The sequence below is a fragment of the Pongo pygmaeus genome, chromosome 7, assembly GCF_028885625.2.
Source record: "Pongo pygmaeus isolate AG05252 chromosome 7, NHGRI_mPonPyg2-v2.0_pri, whole genome shotgun sequence".
Classification (NCBI taxonomy): domain Eukaryota; kingdom Metazoa; phylum Chordata; class Mammalia; order Primates; family Hominidae; genus Pongo; species Pongo pygmaeus.
The window spans coordinates 55,428,691-55,442,688 of record NC_072380.2 but is presented as its reverse complement, the minus strand read 5'-3'; positions in this window follow the sequence as shown (position 1 = coordinate 55,442,688).

Sequence of the window (13,998 nt, the reverse complement as noted above, 5' to 3'; positions counted from 1 at the left end):
TGGCCGTCCTGGCTGTCCTGGATGATCTGTCCCAGGTAGTCGGCCGCGAGATTCCTGAGGGAACGCTTGTAGGGGAAACCCAGGTAGTGCGGGAAGAGCACGGCCGTGTCCACCACGGTGCTGTGGATCAGCTTGAGGGCCAGCAGATCGCTCTCCAGGCTGTGCCCGATGAGGATGGTTTGGGCGCTGAAAAAGCTCAGCAGGATGGCTTGGACTTCGGGCAACGTGACGCTCGTCTTGGCGACGTCGGCCTCGGTCACTCCGGAAAACCTGGTGTTGTAGTCCACGATCTCGTTGTCGGGCTTGACGAAGGTGTCGTACACCACTTGCATGTCGGCGTCCACCACGGTGACGCGGGTCAGCTCCAGGCCATGCGTGGTGTAGCACATCTCACAGTCCAAGGCGTAGATTCCTGGATAAGCGTCTGTGGAAAACTCTTTCTTGAAGGTCTTCACGAAGCCATGGAGGCTCTCCTTGCGGCCGTCCCGCACGTGCTGCTTTGCCACCTGGCAGCCCACTGAGCCAGGAGCAGCTGCACAGCAGGTGTACTGGCTAACCCGGCCTGCAGCCACTTGGCTGGAGCGGACCCGCCCCCAGTGATAATAACACAACTGGTCGCGTAGACAGCGGCCCGAGGAGGACACCAGGTAGTCGGTGCCACAACGGCAGCAGACCCTGCAGGAGGAGTCGCCGGGCCCCTTCCCCTGGCCAGTGAAGAGGACGGCGCCTCCGGGCCGCTCGGGGTGCGGGAAGGGGTAGCCGTTCTCCTTGAGCTGGTCCTGGGTGAGCAGGAACTCCTGGAGGCGGCTGTACAGGGCGGCCCTGCTGAGGCCCGGCATGGAGCTGGGGGTCAGGCCCTTCAGTCTCTTGAGGGTGTTCAGGACCACATTCAGGTACATGTTCTTGTTGGGGCTGCAGTCGTAGGCCACCTTCTCCTCGTTCAGCGCCTTCTCCTCGGCCTCCTGCTGGGAGGCGCAGAACTTGAGACACTTTGGTGAACAGTTGGAGATAGCCTCGGCGGATGACGGTGGGGACTTGGCAGCGAGACCTTCGGAGGATAATGGGTTTCTTCCAAGTCGGTAAGGATGGACGACGGACGATTCGCTTAGAGCTGAGTGTGGTGGAGGTCTTGCATGCCCTCCCCCGTCTGTTGCGACCAGTCTTCCGTGGCTGTGTGCCGACCCTGGAGCCATTGGAGCGTTGGCTGCTGCCGGCCACCCGGGTTCTCTTGGCATCGGTGCGACCTGCGACCAAGCAGGGGCTGGGAAAGTGGGCGATCCTCTTCCTCTCCCTGGGGGCTGAGATGCGGACTCCACAGGGCCTCTCTGTCAGCCTTGGGGCGGCTGGCAAGCAGCAGGCCGACCCCCTCTGCGCGGGGAAGTACCACGCCTCCGTCGCCATCTTGGGCCACGCTGGGGGCACCGCCGGACCCCTATTCTGGGGCTCCGCCCGGATGTCCACGAGTGCTGAGGCCTGGTTGTGCATCTGGGGCACGCAGAGCCCGAAGCTCTGGGCAGGCTGATGAGAGGGCAGTGGGAATTCTGGAGCCTCGAGGGCCGCCTCCTCGGCCACCTTCTTGGCTTCTGGGTATGCAGGAGGGAACCAGCAGGGAGCTGTGGCTCGCAGCATCTTGCTGCCTTCGGGAACACCGACCTGGCTCTGCTCCACCCCCAAATGGCGGCTTGCCTCGTGGGGCGCCTCCTCGGCCACCTTCTTAGCTTCTGGGTATGCAGGTGGGAACCAGCAGGGAGCTGTGGCTCGCAACATCTTGCTGCCTTCGGGAGCACCGGCCTGGCTCTGCTCCTCTCCCAACTGGCGGCTTGCCTCGAGGGCCGCCTCCTCGGCCACCTTCTTGGCTTCTGGGCATGCAGGTGGGAACCAGCAGGGAGCTGTGGCTCGCAACATCTTGCTGCCTTTGGGAACACCGACCTGGCTCTGCTCCTCTCCCAAATGGCGGCTTGCCTCGTGGGCCGCCTCCTCGGCCACCTTCTTGGCTTCTGGGCATGCAGGTGGGAACCAGCAGGGAGCTGTGGCTCGCAACATCTTGCTGCCTTCGGGAACACCGACCTGGCTCTGCTCCTCTCCCAAATGGCGGCTTGCCTCGTGGGCCGCCTCCTCGGCCACCTTCTTAGCTTCTGGGTATGCAGGTGGGAACCAGCAGGGAGCTGTGGCTCGCAACATCTTGCTGCCTTCGGGAGCACCGGCCTGGCTCTGCTCCTCTCCCAACTGGCGGCTTCAATGAGTGGCGCGGCCGCCCCGCCTCACCTTTATACAGGCACAGGGCAGAGTGGGTGGGACTTCCCCTTCATTGGATTGGTGCTTCAGTCTAGTCACACTGAACCTCATCTTCCACGAGACTTCAGCTTGGGAATTCCTCAGGGGGTCCGCCCATGGAATCAACTGGAATTCCCGGTTGCCAACCTTGGAGCTAGGTTCCTTTTCTTAAGTTAATTGACTGTCCCTGCACAGCAGTCCTATAATAGCGAGTGGAATTGGGCTACCTAGGATTAAATTAAGGTTCAGGGAGGTTGGTCAGCTTGCTGGGCCCACACAGCAGCCCATGGAGCCAGGACTGGGCCAGCAGTCTGCTGCATGCTGGAGGGCATGCCTCTCTCTGGGGCTGCCTTTCCCTGCTCTGTGCACTCCTCCACTGTGGGCAAACTGAAGACAGGAAGTGGACCGCATCCACTTCTCTCCCAGGATTTGGGCAATATTCAGTACAGGGGGTCTTCCGAAAGTTCATAGAAAATGTACATGGTGAGAAATCTATGCATGGATTTCAATTCGTTTTCACTAAAATAAACATGTACTAACTTCTTACAACCTTTCTGAACTGGATCTCATTGGAGGCACTAAGAAGGATGGGACATCCACTGAAAAGGCCTCCTATCAGTGCAACTTGAATTCCGCTAAAATTGCAGCAAGAGCAAACATCCAATTGACGGTGAAGCTTGGGTGGAAGAATGAAGAAATCATTGATGTTTGAAGAAAAGCTTCTAAGGACACTAGCCCAAAGAAATCAACTCTTTACGGAGGTATGGCTTGTTTCAAGAAGAGATGAGAAGATGTGGAAGATGAATCCTGCAGTGGCTGTGAAAACCATTGTGCCCAGATCAGCTGCAGTGACGACGAGAGCTATCAGTGGAAATTTTCAACAGGAGGGATCACGATCCTGGGGCACCTGTTTGACAAATTGTAACCGGAATTTGGAACATGGCTTTGCCAATATGATCCTGAAGACAAAGCGTCATCAAAGCGATGGCTACCAAGAGATGGCAGTGGTCCAGTCAAAGGAAAAGGAGGGCAGACCAAAGGCAACATCATGGCATCAGTGTTATGGGACGCTCAAGGCATTTTGCATGTTGACTTTCTGAAGAGCCAAACATCTGCTTATTAGGAGAGTGTTTTGCGAAACTTAGACAAAGCTTTGGTAGAAACGTGCTGGGAAAGTCTCACTCGAGTCCTTTTTGGCCACATCAATGCTCTGCTCCTTCCTCTCGTCAAACAAGGGCCATTTTGTCAGTTTCAATGGGCAATCCTTAGGAATTCACCTTCCAGGCTGGTTTCGTTCCTTCCAACTTCTTTTTGTTTCCTCATGAGAAAAAGTCTCCTTGCCTTGCTTGGGAAGATGAGAGAAAGTCTCGTTGCCTTGCTTGGAAAGATGAGAGATGAGATCCTCCTCTTGTCTCCCAGGACAGAATGGTCAGACTTGAGTTTCCTTTCTCCTCACTCTTGTCTTCCTTGAGGGAGCTGCTGTGCCAGACAGAACTGCTCCCGTGTCTAGACACTGGTAGACTCGTTGAAGATCCGCACAGGCAATCCTCCGTGGGGTCAAAGTGGAAGGACTTGTTTCTTTAGGGCTCAGTAGTCCACATCCTGACGCGCACCTTCACCAGGCCAGGGTGGGGAAAAGGAGGGTGAAAGGGGATGGCTCAGAGCCCGCTTCTTCAGCTTGGGGGTATCCTGGGAGGAACCGTTGTCCAGTGAGCAGGTCTTCGTCTCCACCAAATTCCCTAGGGGGAAATTTCTGGCAGCCCTTCTTGTTCAGCAGCTTATTGGGGCCAGGTGGACCTCGGCTAGTCACCAGCCGGAAGGCCTTTCTCCATTTCAGTTAGTTTTGCAAGTTGCCTAGGTGACTATTGACCTCATTATCCAGAACAGCAAAGGGACGAGGGGTGAGAAGAGTGGCCGTCTGGGTTTGCAGCATATTGCTGCCTTATAGGAGTTGTGCAGTCATCGGGTGTGTGGAACTCCACCTTGCTGATCGGTGGGAACGCCTCCACAAACTCGCTAAATTCAGTAGCTTTTGCCTTCCAAGATTCATTTGCCCAATGTAGAATACTTTAAACGAACGAGCATGAAGAGTGCTGGGCCGGAAAGTGACGATACGGATGGTAGGGGCTCCTCGGAGTAGAGGAGTAGAGTTTTACTATGATAACTAGGAGGCAAATAACAAGGAGCTGAACGTGATGCATAATAAACGAAGCACACACTCACGAAGCTCCATACCAACTACATTCAAATGGTAATCATGATATTTGGAAATACAACTTAATGGGAAATCATTAAGTAATCTCATCCAACTTTCTTTAGTGGGTGGCAGGGCTATGGAGGGGAAACAGCAATGGTTCTGCTACCTCCTTAACTTTCTTCCATTCAATTCACCCAACAAGCCTCCAGAGAAGATATTACTGCTTTGATATTACAAAGGGAAAGACAGGTATGGCATCTCTAAAGAGCACAATGTTCTAGGACTGGGATGACTTGAAATCCACACACACATTTCTGAGAGAATTTTGCCATAAGGTACCTTACACCTTACTGTAAACTTATTTTACAATAAGTCTTGAACATCATTCCAAGTTACCATTTGGAAGAGTTTCCTCCATTTGGTTTTGTTCTAGCTGCATAGTATTCTTCTGTAAGGATGAACGTACTCTGATTTAGTTAGCCAGCCTCTTACTGATGTACAATTAAGTCGTTTTTAAATCTTTCACTCTTGAAAATCTTGTTTCTCACACATAAATATTTGTATCCAATAAATAGTTGAAGTAGAATTGTTGGAGTTCGAGACCAGCCTGGCCAACATGGTGAAAACCCATCTCTCCTAGAAACACAAAATTGGCCGCACATGATGGGACATGCCTTTAATCTCAGCTGAGGCAGGAGAATCACTTCAGCCTGGGAGGCAGAGGTTGTAGTGAGCCGAAATCATGCCACTGTACTCCAGCCTGGGGAACACGAGCGAAACCATATCCCCCCCAAAACAATAATAATAAATGTATATCTATCTATCTATCTATCTATATAGGTACATATATCCAATAGAATCCTATTCAGCCTTGAAAAAGAAAGAAATCTTATCATTAGCAACATGAATGAGCTTAGAGGATGTTCTAGTGTGTGAAATAAAGCAAAGGCCAGACACAGTGGCTCAGGCCTGTAATCCCAGGACTTTGGGAGGAGAAGGGAGGAGGAAGAGTTGAGCCCAGGAGTTGGAGATCAACCATCTCTACAAAAAATACAAAAATTAGCCAGGTGTGGTGTTGGACGCCTGTAGTCCTAGCTACTCAGGAGGCTGAAGTGGGAGGATCTCTTGACCCCGGGAGGTGGAGGCCGTGGTGAGCCGTGTTTGTGTCACTGTACTCCAGCCTTGGTGACAGACTCCGACACTGTCTGAAAAAATACATCAATACATCATAAAGTTTTAAAAAGCAAACACAGAAATACAAATACTGCACGATCTCACTTCTATGTGCAATGTAAAAAAGTGGAACTCAGAGTCGTAGAGAGCAGAACGCTGCTTACCCGAGGCAGGGGCCGGGGAGGGATTGGGAGATGTTAGTCTAATGATACAAAATTTCAGATACGAATAGTTCTAGAGATATGTTGAACAGCACGGCAACTACAGTGGGTAACTATGTACTGTATACTTGAAATGTGCTAACAGAGTAGATTTGAAACATGTTCTCATCACCATAAAATCAGTATGTGAGGAAACGAATGTGTTAATTAGCTTGATTTTTGTGTCATTCCACAATGTATACATATATGAAACATCATGTTGTACACCATAAATATATATCATTTTTATTTGTCAATTTAAAATGACAATTGAAATAAATTATAAAAATACAATGAAATAACGTACACTGCAAAAGACTTTTATCTATTAAATCTCCAGAGAAGAACTGTAAGTTATAAAGGAAAGTAAAATTCCAGGAACGGTGAAATCCATCAGAAATGCCCTTCTTCAGTGCTTTCTGAAATTTGTCTGACACACTGGAAATCCAGTTCTTCACTAAGTCAGTGTTCTGGAAGTGTTAGTGTGTGTGTATATACGTGTGCGTGGGCTCACATACACAAATTAAATGAATGGAAATGTAAGCATCCAGATTATCAGTTTAATTTAGTTATCTATACATACACACACACACACACTCACACACCGAAAACATTGACAAAATCAGCCATTCCACCAAAACTAGCTGCTTAGTGTCTCATCTCTCATTGAAGATTCCAAATAGAAACGTGGATTTAAAGAGGCATGGTGGTTCATTCTCTCTTGGAGCCCTGTTGGAAGTTGACTGACTGATTCAGGCATGGTGTTTGCTCTTGCTTCCCTGATTCTTTGAATTGGGACGTGAGGGTGTCCATTTTAGATCTTTCCTGCTTTCTCTTGTGGGCATTTAATGCTACGTTTCCCTCTACACACTGCTTTCAATGTATCCCAGAGATTCTGGTATGTTGTGTCTTTGTTCTCATTGGTTTCAAAGAACATCTTTATTCTGTCTTCATTTCGCTATGTACCCAGTAGTCACTCAGGAGCAGATTGCTCCGTTTCCGTGTAGTTGAGCGGTTTTGAGTGAGTTTCTTCATCCTGAGGTCCAGTTTGACTGCCCTGTGGTCTGAGAGACAGTTGGTTGTAATTTCTGTTCTTTTGCATTTGCGGAGGAGTGCTTTCCTTCCAACTATGTGGTCAGTTTTGGAATAAGTGTGATGTGGTGCTGAGAAGAATGTATATTCTGTTGATTTGGGGTGGAGAGTTAATGTAGATGTCTATTCGGTCTGCTTGGTGCAGAGCTAAGTTCAGTTCCTGGATATCCTTTTCAACTTTCTGTCTCGTTGATCTGTTTCATGTTGACGGTGGGGTGTTAAAATCTCCCATTGCTATTGTGTGGGTGTCTAATTATCTTCTGATGACACTTGAAAGATCAAGAAGTAGAAGCGCAAAAAAGTTATGCGTCCAATATGACAAAGCTAGTCAGTGGTGGAATTGGAATGGGAACCCAGATGTCTAACTCCAGAGCCTAAGCGCTTGAGCCACCTCACAGTGGTGCCTCTAGAGAAAACCAGGTAAGCGCACATTCAAAAGCAAAGGACTTTGAGTTGTTTTTAGCTTTTTTTTTATTTTTAATTTTTAACTTCATACAGACATTTATTCTGCGCCTGCCCCGGGGGCGGGGGAAAAATCGGGTGGGGGAGGGGAGGTTCAGACAGCCCCACAGAAGGGGAAGAGGCCCAAGAACGAAGACGATCAGGAGGCTGGTGGGCCTGGGGGCTGGCCTTGTTGTCAGAGGCCGGGGAAGTCCAGGTGGGCTGGGGGAGGCTAGTGGTGGAAGGCCAGAGGTCTGGGAGGGGCAGAGGGATGGGCACAGGCGCCAGGGGCGGCGGCAGGGTCTCCGGGGACTGGGAGTGGCGGCTGGGGCCTCGGGGAGCCCATTGGTGGAAGGACAGAGGTCTGGGAGGGGCAGAGGGATGGGGACAGGGACGACGGCCCGCGGCAGGGACTCCGGGGGACTGGGAGTCCGGGGTCGGGGTTAGTCTTGGCTTTTGGCCCTCTCCTGCCGCCGGCTGCTCCAGTTTCTTTCGCTTTGTGGCGAGGTGGACAGGGCTAGCTCTCGGGATCGATGGCAGTTTGGGAAGAGGCCTGGGGCTCAGGACAGGCCAGGGCGGCGGGAGAGGCGGACCGGTGGCGTGGCTGGATCTGGGCGCGCTGTCGAACCTTCCACATCGCCAGCTGCAGGCAGGCGTTTGCGTCCTCGCTGGAGTTGTGGCCGTCCTGGCTGTCCTGGATGATCTGTCCCAGGTAGTCGGCCGCGAGATTCCTGAGGGAACGCTTGTAGGGGAAACCCAGGTAGTGCGGGAAGAGCACGGCCGTGTCCACCACGGTGCTGTGGATCAGCTTGAGGGCCAGCAGATCGCTCTCCAGGCTGTGCCCGATGAGGATGGTTTGGGCGCTGAAAAAGCTCAGCAGGATGGCTTGGACTTCGGGCAACGTGACGCTCGTCTTGGCGACGTCGGCCTCGGTCACTCCGGAAAACCTGGTGTTGTAGTCCACGATCTCGTTGTCGGGCTTGACGAAGGTGTCGTACACCACTTGCATGTCGGCGTCCACCACGGTGACGCGGGTCAGCTCCAGGCCATGCGTGGTGTAGCACATCTCACAGTCCAAGGCGTAGATTCCTGGATAAGCGTCTGTGGAAAACTCTTTCTTGAAGGTCTTCACGAAGCCATGGAGGCTCTCCTTGCGGCCGTCCCGCACGTGCTGCTTCGCCACCTGGCAGCCCACTGAGCCAGGAGCAGCTGCACAGCAGGTGTACTGGCTAACCCGGCCTCCAGCCACTTGGCTGGAGCGGACCCGCCCCCAGTGATAATAACACAACTGGTCGCGTAGACAGCGGCCCGAGGAGGACACCAGGTAGTCGGTGCCACAACGGCAGCAGACCCTGCAGGAGGAGTCGCCGGGCCCCTTCCCCTGGCCAGTGAAGAGGACGGCGCCTCCGGGCCGCTCGGGGTGCGGGAAGGGGTAGCCGTTCTCCTTGAGCTGGTCCTGGGTGAGCAGGAACTCCTGGAGGCGGCTGTACAGGGCGGCCCTGCTGAGGCCCGGCATGGAGCTGGGGGTCAGGCCCTTCAGTCTCTTGAGGGTGTTCAGGACCACATTCAGGTACATGTTCTTGTTGGGGCTGCAGTCGTAGGCCACCTTCTCCTCGTTCAGCGCCTTCTCCTCGGCCTCCTGCTGGGAGGCGCAGAACTTGAGACACTCTTTGGTGAACAGTTGGAGATAGCCTCGGCGGATGACGGTGGGGACTTGGCAGCGAGACCTTCGGAGGATAATGGGTTTCTTCCAAGTCGGTAAGGATGGACGACGGACGATTCGCTTAGAGCTGAGTGTGGTGGAGGTCTTGCATGCCCTCCCCCGTCTGTTGCGACCAGTCTTCCGTGGCTGTGTGCCGACCCTGGAGCCATTGGAGCGTTGGCTGCTGCCGGCCACCCGGGTTCTCTTGGCATCGGTGCGACCTGAGACCAAGCAGGGGCTGGGAAAGTGGGCGATCCTCTTCCTCTCCCTGGGGGCTGAGATGCGGACTCCACAGGGCCTCTCTGTCAGCCTTGGGGCGGCTGGCAAGCAGCAGGCCGACCCCCTCTGCGCGGGGAAGTACCACGCCTCCGTCGCCATCTTGGGCCACGCTGGGGGCACCGCCGGACCCCTATTCTGGGGCTCCGCCCGGATGTCCACGAGTGCTGAGGCCTGGTTGTGCATCTGGGGCACGCAGAGCCCGAAGCTCTGGGCAGGCTGATGAGAGGGCAGTGGGAATTCTGGAGCCTCGAGGGCCGCCTCCTCGGCCACCTTCTTGGCTTCTGGGTATGCAGGAGGGAACCAGCAGGGAGCTGTGGCTCGCAGCAACTTGCTGCCTTCGGGAGCACCGGCCTGGCTCTGCTCCTCTCCCAACTGGCGGCTTGCCTCGAGGGCCGCCTCCTCGGCCACCTTCTTAGCTTCTGGGCATGCAGGTGGGAACCAGCAGGGAGCTGTGGCTCGCAACATCTTGCTGCCTTGGGGAACACCGACCTGGCTCTGCTCCTCTCCCAAATGGCGGCTTGCCTCGTGGGCCGCCTCCTCGGCCACCTTCTTAGCTTCTGGGTATGCAGGTGGGAACCAGCAGGGAGCTGTGGCTCGCAACATCTTGCTGCCTTCGGGAGCACCGGCCTGGCTCTGCTCCTCTCCCAACTGGCGGCTTCAATGAGTGGCGCGGCCGCCCCGCCTCACCTTTATACAGGCACAGGGCAGAGTGGGTGGGACTTCCCCTTCATTGGATTGGTGCTTCAGTCTAGTCACACTGAACCTCATCTTTCACGAGACTTCAGCTTGGGAATTCCTCACGGGGTCCGCCCATGGAATCAACTGGAATTCCCGGTTGCCAACCTTGGAGCTAGGTTCCTTTTCTGAAGTTAATTGACTGTCCCTGCACAGCAGTCCTATAATAGCGAGTGGAATTGGGCTACCTAGGATTAAATTAAGGTTCAGGGAGGTTGGTCAGCTTGCTGGGCCCACACAGCAACCCATGGAGCCAGGACTGGGCCAGCAGACTGCTGCATGCTGGAGGGCATGCCTCTCTCTGGGGCTGCCTTTCCCTGCTCTGTGCACTCCTCCACTGTGGGCAAACTGAAGACAGAAAGTGGACCGCATCCACTTCTCTCCCAGGATTTGGGCAATATTCAGTACAGGGGGTCTTCCGAAAGTTCATAGAAAATGTACATGGTGAGAAATCTATGCATGGATTTCAATTCGTTTTCACTAAAATAAACATGTACTAACTTCTTACAACCTTTCTGAACTGGATCTCATTGGAGGCACTAAGAAGGATGAGACATCCACTGAAAAGGCCTCCTATCAGTGCAACTTGAATTCCGCTAAAATTGCAGCAAGAGGAAACATCCAACTGACGGTGAAGCTTGGGTGGAAGAATGAAGAAATCATTGATGTTTGAAGAAAAGCTTCTAAGGACACTAGCCCAAAGAAATCAACTCTTTACGGAGGTATGGCTTGTTTCAAGAAGAGATGAGAAGATGTGGAAGATGAATCCTGCAGTGGCTGTGAAAACCATTGTGCCCAGATCAGCTGCAGTGACGACGAGAGCTATCAGTGGAAATTTTCAACAGGAGGGATCACGATCCTGGGGCACCTGTTTGACAAATTGTAACCGGAATTTGGAACATGGCTTTGCCAATATGATCCTGAAGACAAAGCGTCATCAAAGCGATGGCTACCAAGAGATGGCAGTGGTCCAGTCAAAGGAAAAGGAGGGCAGACCAAAGGCAACATCATGGCATCAGTGTTATGGGACGCTCAAGGCATTTTGCATGTTGACTTTCTGAAGAGCCAAACATCTGCTTATTAGGAGAGTGTTTTGCGAAACTTAGACAAAGCTTTGGTAGAAACGTGCTGGGAAAGTCTCACTCGAGTCCTTTTTGACCACATCAATGCTCTGCTCATTCCTCTCGTCAAACAAGGGCCATTTTGTCAGTTTCAATGGGCAATCCTTAGGAATTCACCTTCCAGGCTGGTTTCGTTCCTTCCAACTTCTTTTTGTTTCCTCATGAGAAAAAGTCTCCTTGCCTTGCTTGGAAAGATGAGAGAAAGTCTCGTTGCCTTGCTTGGAAAGATGAGAGATGAGATCCTCCTCTTGTCTCCCAGGACAGAATGGTCAGACTTGAGTTTCCTTTCTCCTCACTCTTGTCTTCCTTGAGGGAGCTGCTGTGCCAGACAGAACTGCTCCCGTGTCTAGACACTGGTAGACTCGTTGAAGATCCGCACAGGCAATCCTCCGTGGGGTCAAAGTGGAAGGACTTGTTTCTTTAGGGCTCAGTAGTCCACATCCTGACGCGCACCTTCACCAGGCCAGGGTGGGGAAAAGGAGGGTGAAAGGGGGTGGCTCAGAGCCCGCTTCTTCAGCTTGGCGGTATCCTGGGAGGAACCGTTGTCCAGTGAGCAGGTCTTCGTCTCCACCAAATTCCCTAGGGGGAAATTTCTGGCAGCCCTTCTTGTTCAGCAGCTTATTGGGGCCAGGTGGACCTCGGCTAGTCACCAGCCGGAAGGCCTTTCTCCATTTCAGTTAGTTTTGCAAGTTGCCTAGGTGACTATTGACCTCATTATCCAGAACAGCAAAGGGACGAGGGGTGAGAAGAGTGGCCGTCTGGGTTTGCAGCATATTGCTGCCTTATAGGAGTTGTGCAGTCATCGGGTGTGTGGAACTCCACCTTGCTGATCGGTGGGAACGCCTCCACAAACTCGCTAAATTCAGTAGCTTTTGCCTTCCAAGATTCATTTGCCCAATGTAGAATACTTTAAACGAACGAGCATGAAGAGTGCTGGGCCGGAAAGTGACGATACGGATGGTAGGGGCTCCTCGGAGTAGAGGAGTAGAGTTTTACTATGATAACTAGGAGGCAAATAACAAGGAGCTGAACGTGATGCATAATAAACGAAGCACACACTCACGAAGCTCCATACCAACTACATTCAAATGGTAATCATGATATTTGGAAATACAACTTAATGGGAAATCATTAAGTAATCTCATCCAACTTTCTTTAGTGGGTGGCAGGGCTATGGAGGGGAAACAGCAATGGTTCTGCTACCTCCTTAACTTTCTTCCATTAAATTCACCCAACAAGCCTCCAGAGAAGATATTACTGCTTTGATATTACAAAGGGAAAGACAGGTATGGCATCTCTAAAGAGCACAATGTTCTAGGACTGGGATGACTTGAAATCCACACACACATTTCTGAGAGAATTTTGCCATAAGGTACCTTACACCTTACTGTAAACTTATTTTACAATAAGTCTTGAACATCATTCCAAGTTACCATTTGGAAGAGTTTCCTCCATTTGGTTTTGTTCTAGCTGCATAGTATTCTTCTGTAAGGATGAACGTACTCTGATTTAGTTAGCCAGCCTCTTACTGATGTACAATTAAGTCGTTTTTAAATCTTTCACTCTTGAAAATCTTGTTTCTCACACATAAATATTTGTATCCAATAAATAGTTGAAGTAGAATTGTTGGAGTTCGAGACCAGCCTGGCCAACATGGTGAAAACCCATCTCTCCTAGAAACACAAAATTGGCCGCACATGATGGGACATGCCTTTAATCTCAGCTGAGGCAGGAGAATCACTTCAGCCTGGGAGGCAGAGGTTGTAGTGAGCAGAAATCATGCCACTGCACTCCAGCCTGGGGAACACGAGCGAAACCATATCCCCCCCAAAACAATAATAATAAATGTATATCTATCTATCTATCTATCTATATAGGTACATATATCCAATAGAATCCTATTCAGCCTTGAAAAAGAAAGAAATCTTATCATTAGCAACATGAATGAGCCTAGAGGATGTTCTACTGTGTGAAATAAAGCAAAGGCCAGACACAGTGGCTCAGGCCTGTAATCCCAGGACTTTGGGAGGAGAAGGGAGGAGGAAGAGTTGAGCCCAGGAGTTGGAGATCAACCATCTCTACAAAATATACAAAAATTAGCCAGGTGTGGTGTTGGACGCCTGTAGTCCTAGCTACTCAGGAGGCTGAAGTGGGAGGATCTCTTGACCCCGGGAGGTGGAGGCCGTGGTGAGCCGTGTTTGTGTCACTGTACTCCAGCCTTGGTGACAGACTCCGACACTGTCTGAAAAAATACATCAATACATCATAAAGTTTTAAAAAGCAAACACAGAAATACAAATACTGCACGATCTCACTTCTATGTGCAATGTAAAAAAGTGGAACTCAGAGTCGTAGAGAGCAGAACGCTGCTTACCCGAGGCAGGGGCCGGGGAGGGATTGGGAGATGTTAGTCTAATGATACAAAATTTCAGATACGAATAGTTCTAGAGATATGTTGAACAGCACGGCAACGACAGTGGGTAACTATGTACTGTATACTTGAAATGTGCTATCAGAGTAGATTTGAAACATGTTCTCATCACCATAAAATCAGTATGTGAGGAAACGAATGTGTTAATTAGCTTGATTTTTGTGTCATTCCACAATGTATACATATATGAAACATCATGTTGTACACCATAAATATATATCATTTTTATTTGTCAATTTAAAATGACAATTTAAATAAATTATAAAAATAAAATGAAATAACGTACACTGCAAAAGACTTTTATCTATTAAATCTCCAGAGAAGAACTGTAAGTTATAAAGGAAAGTAAAATT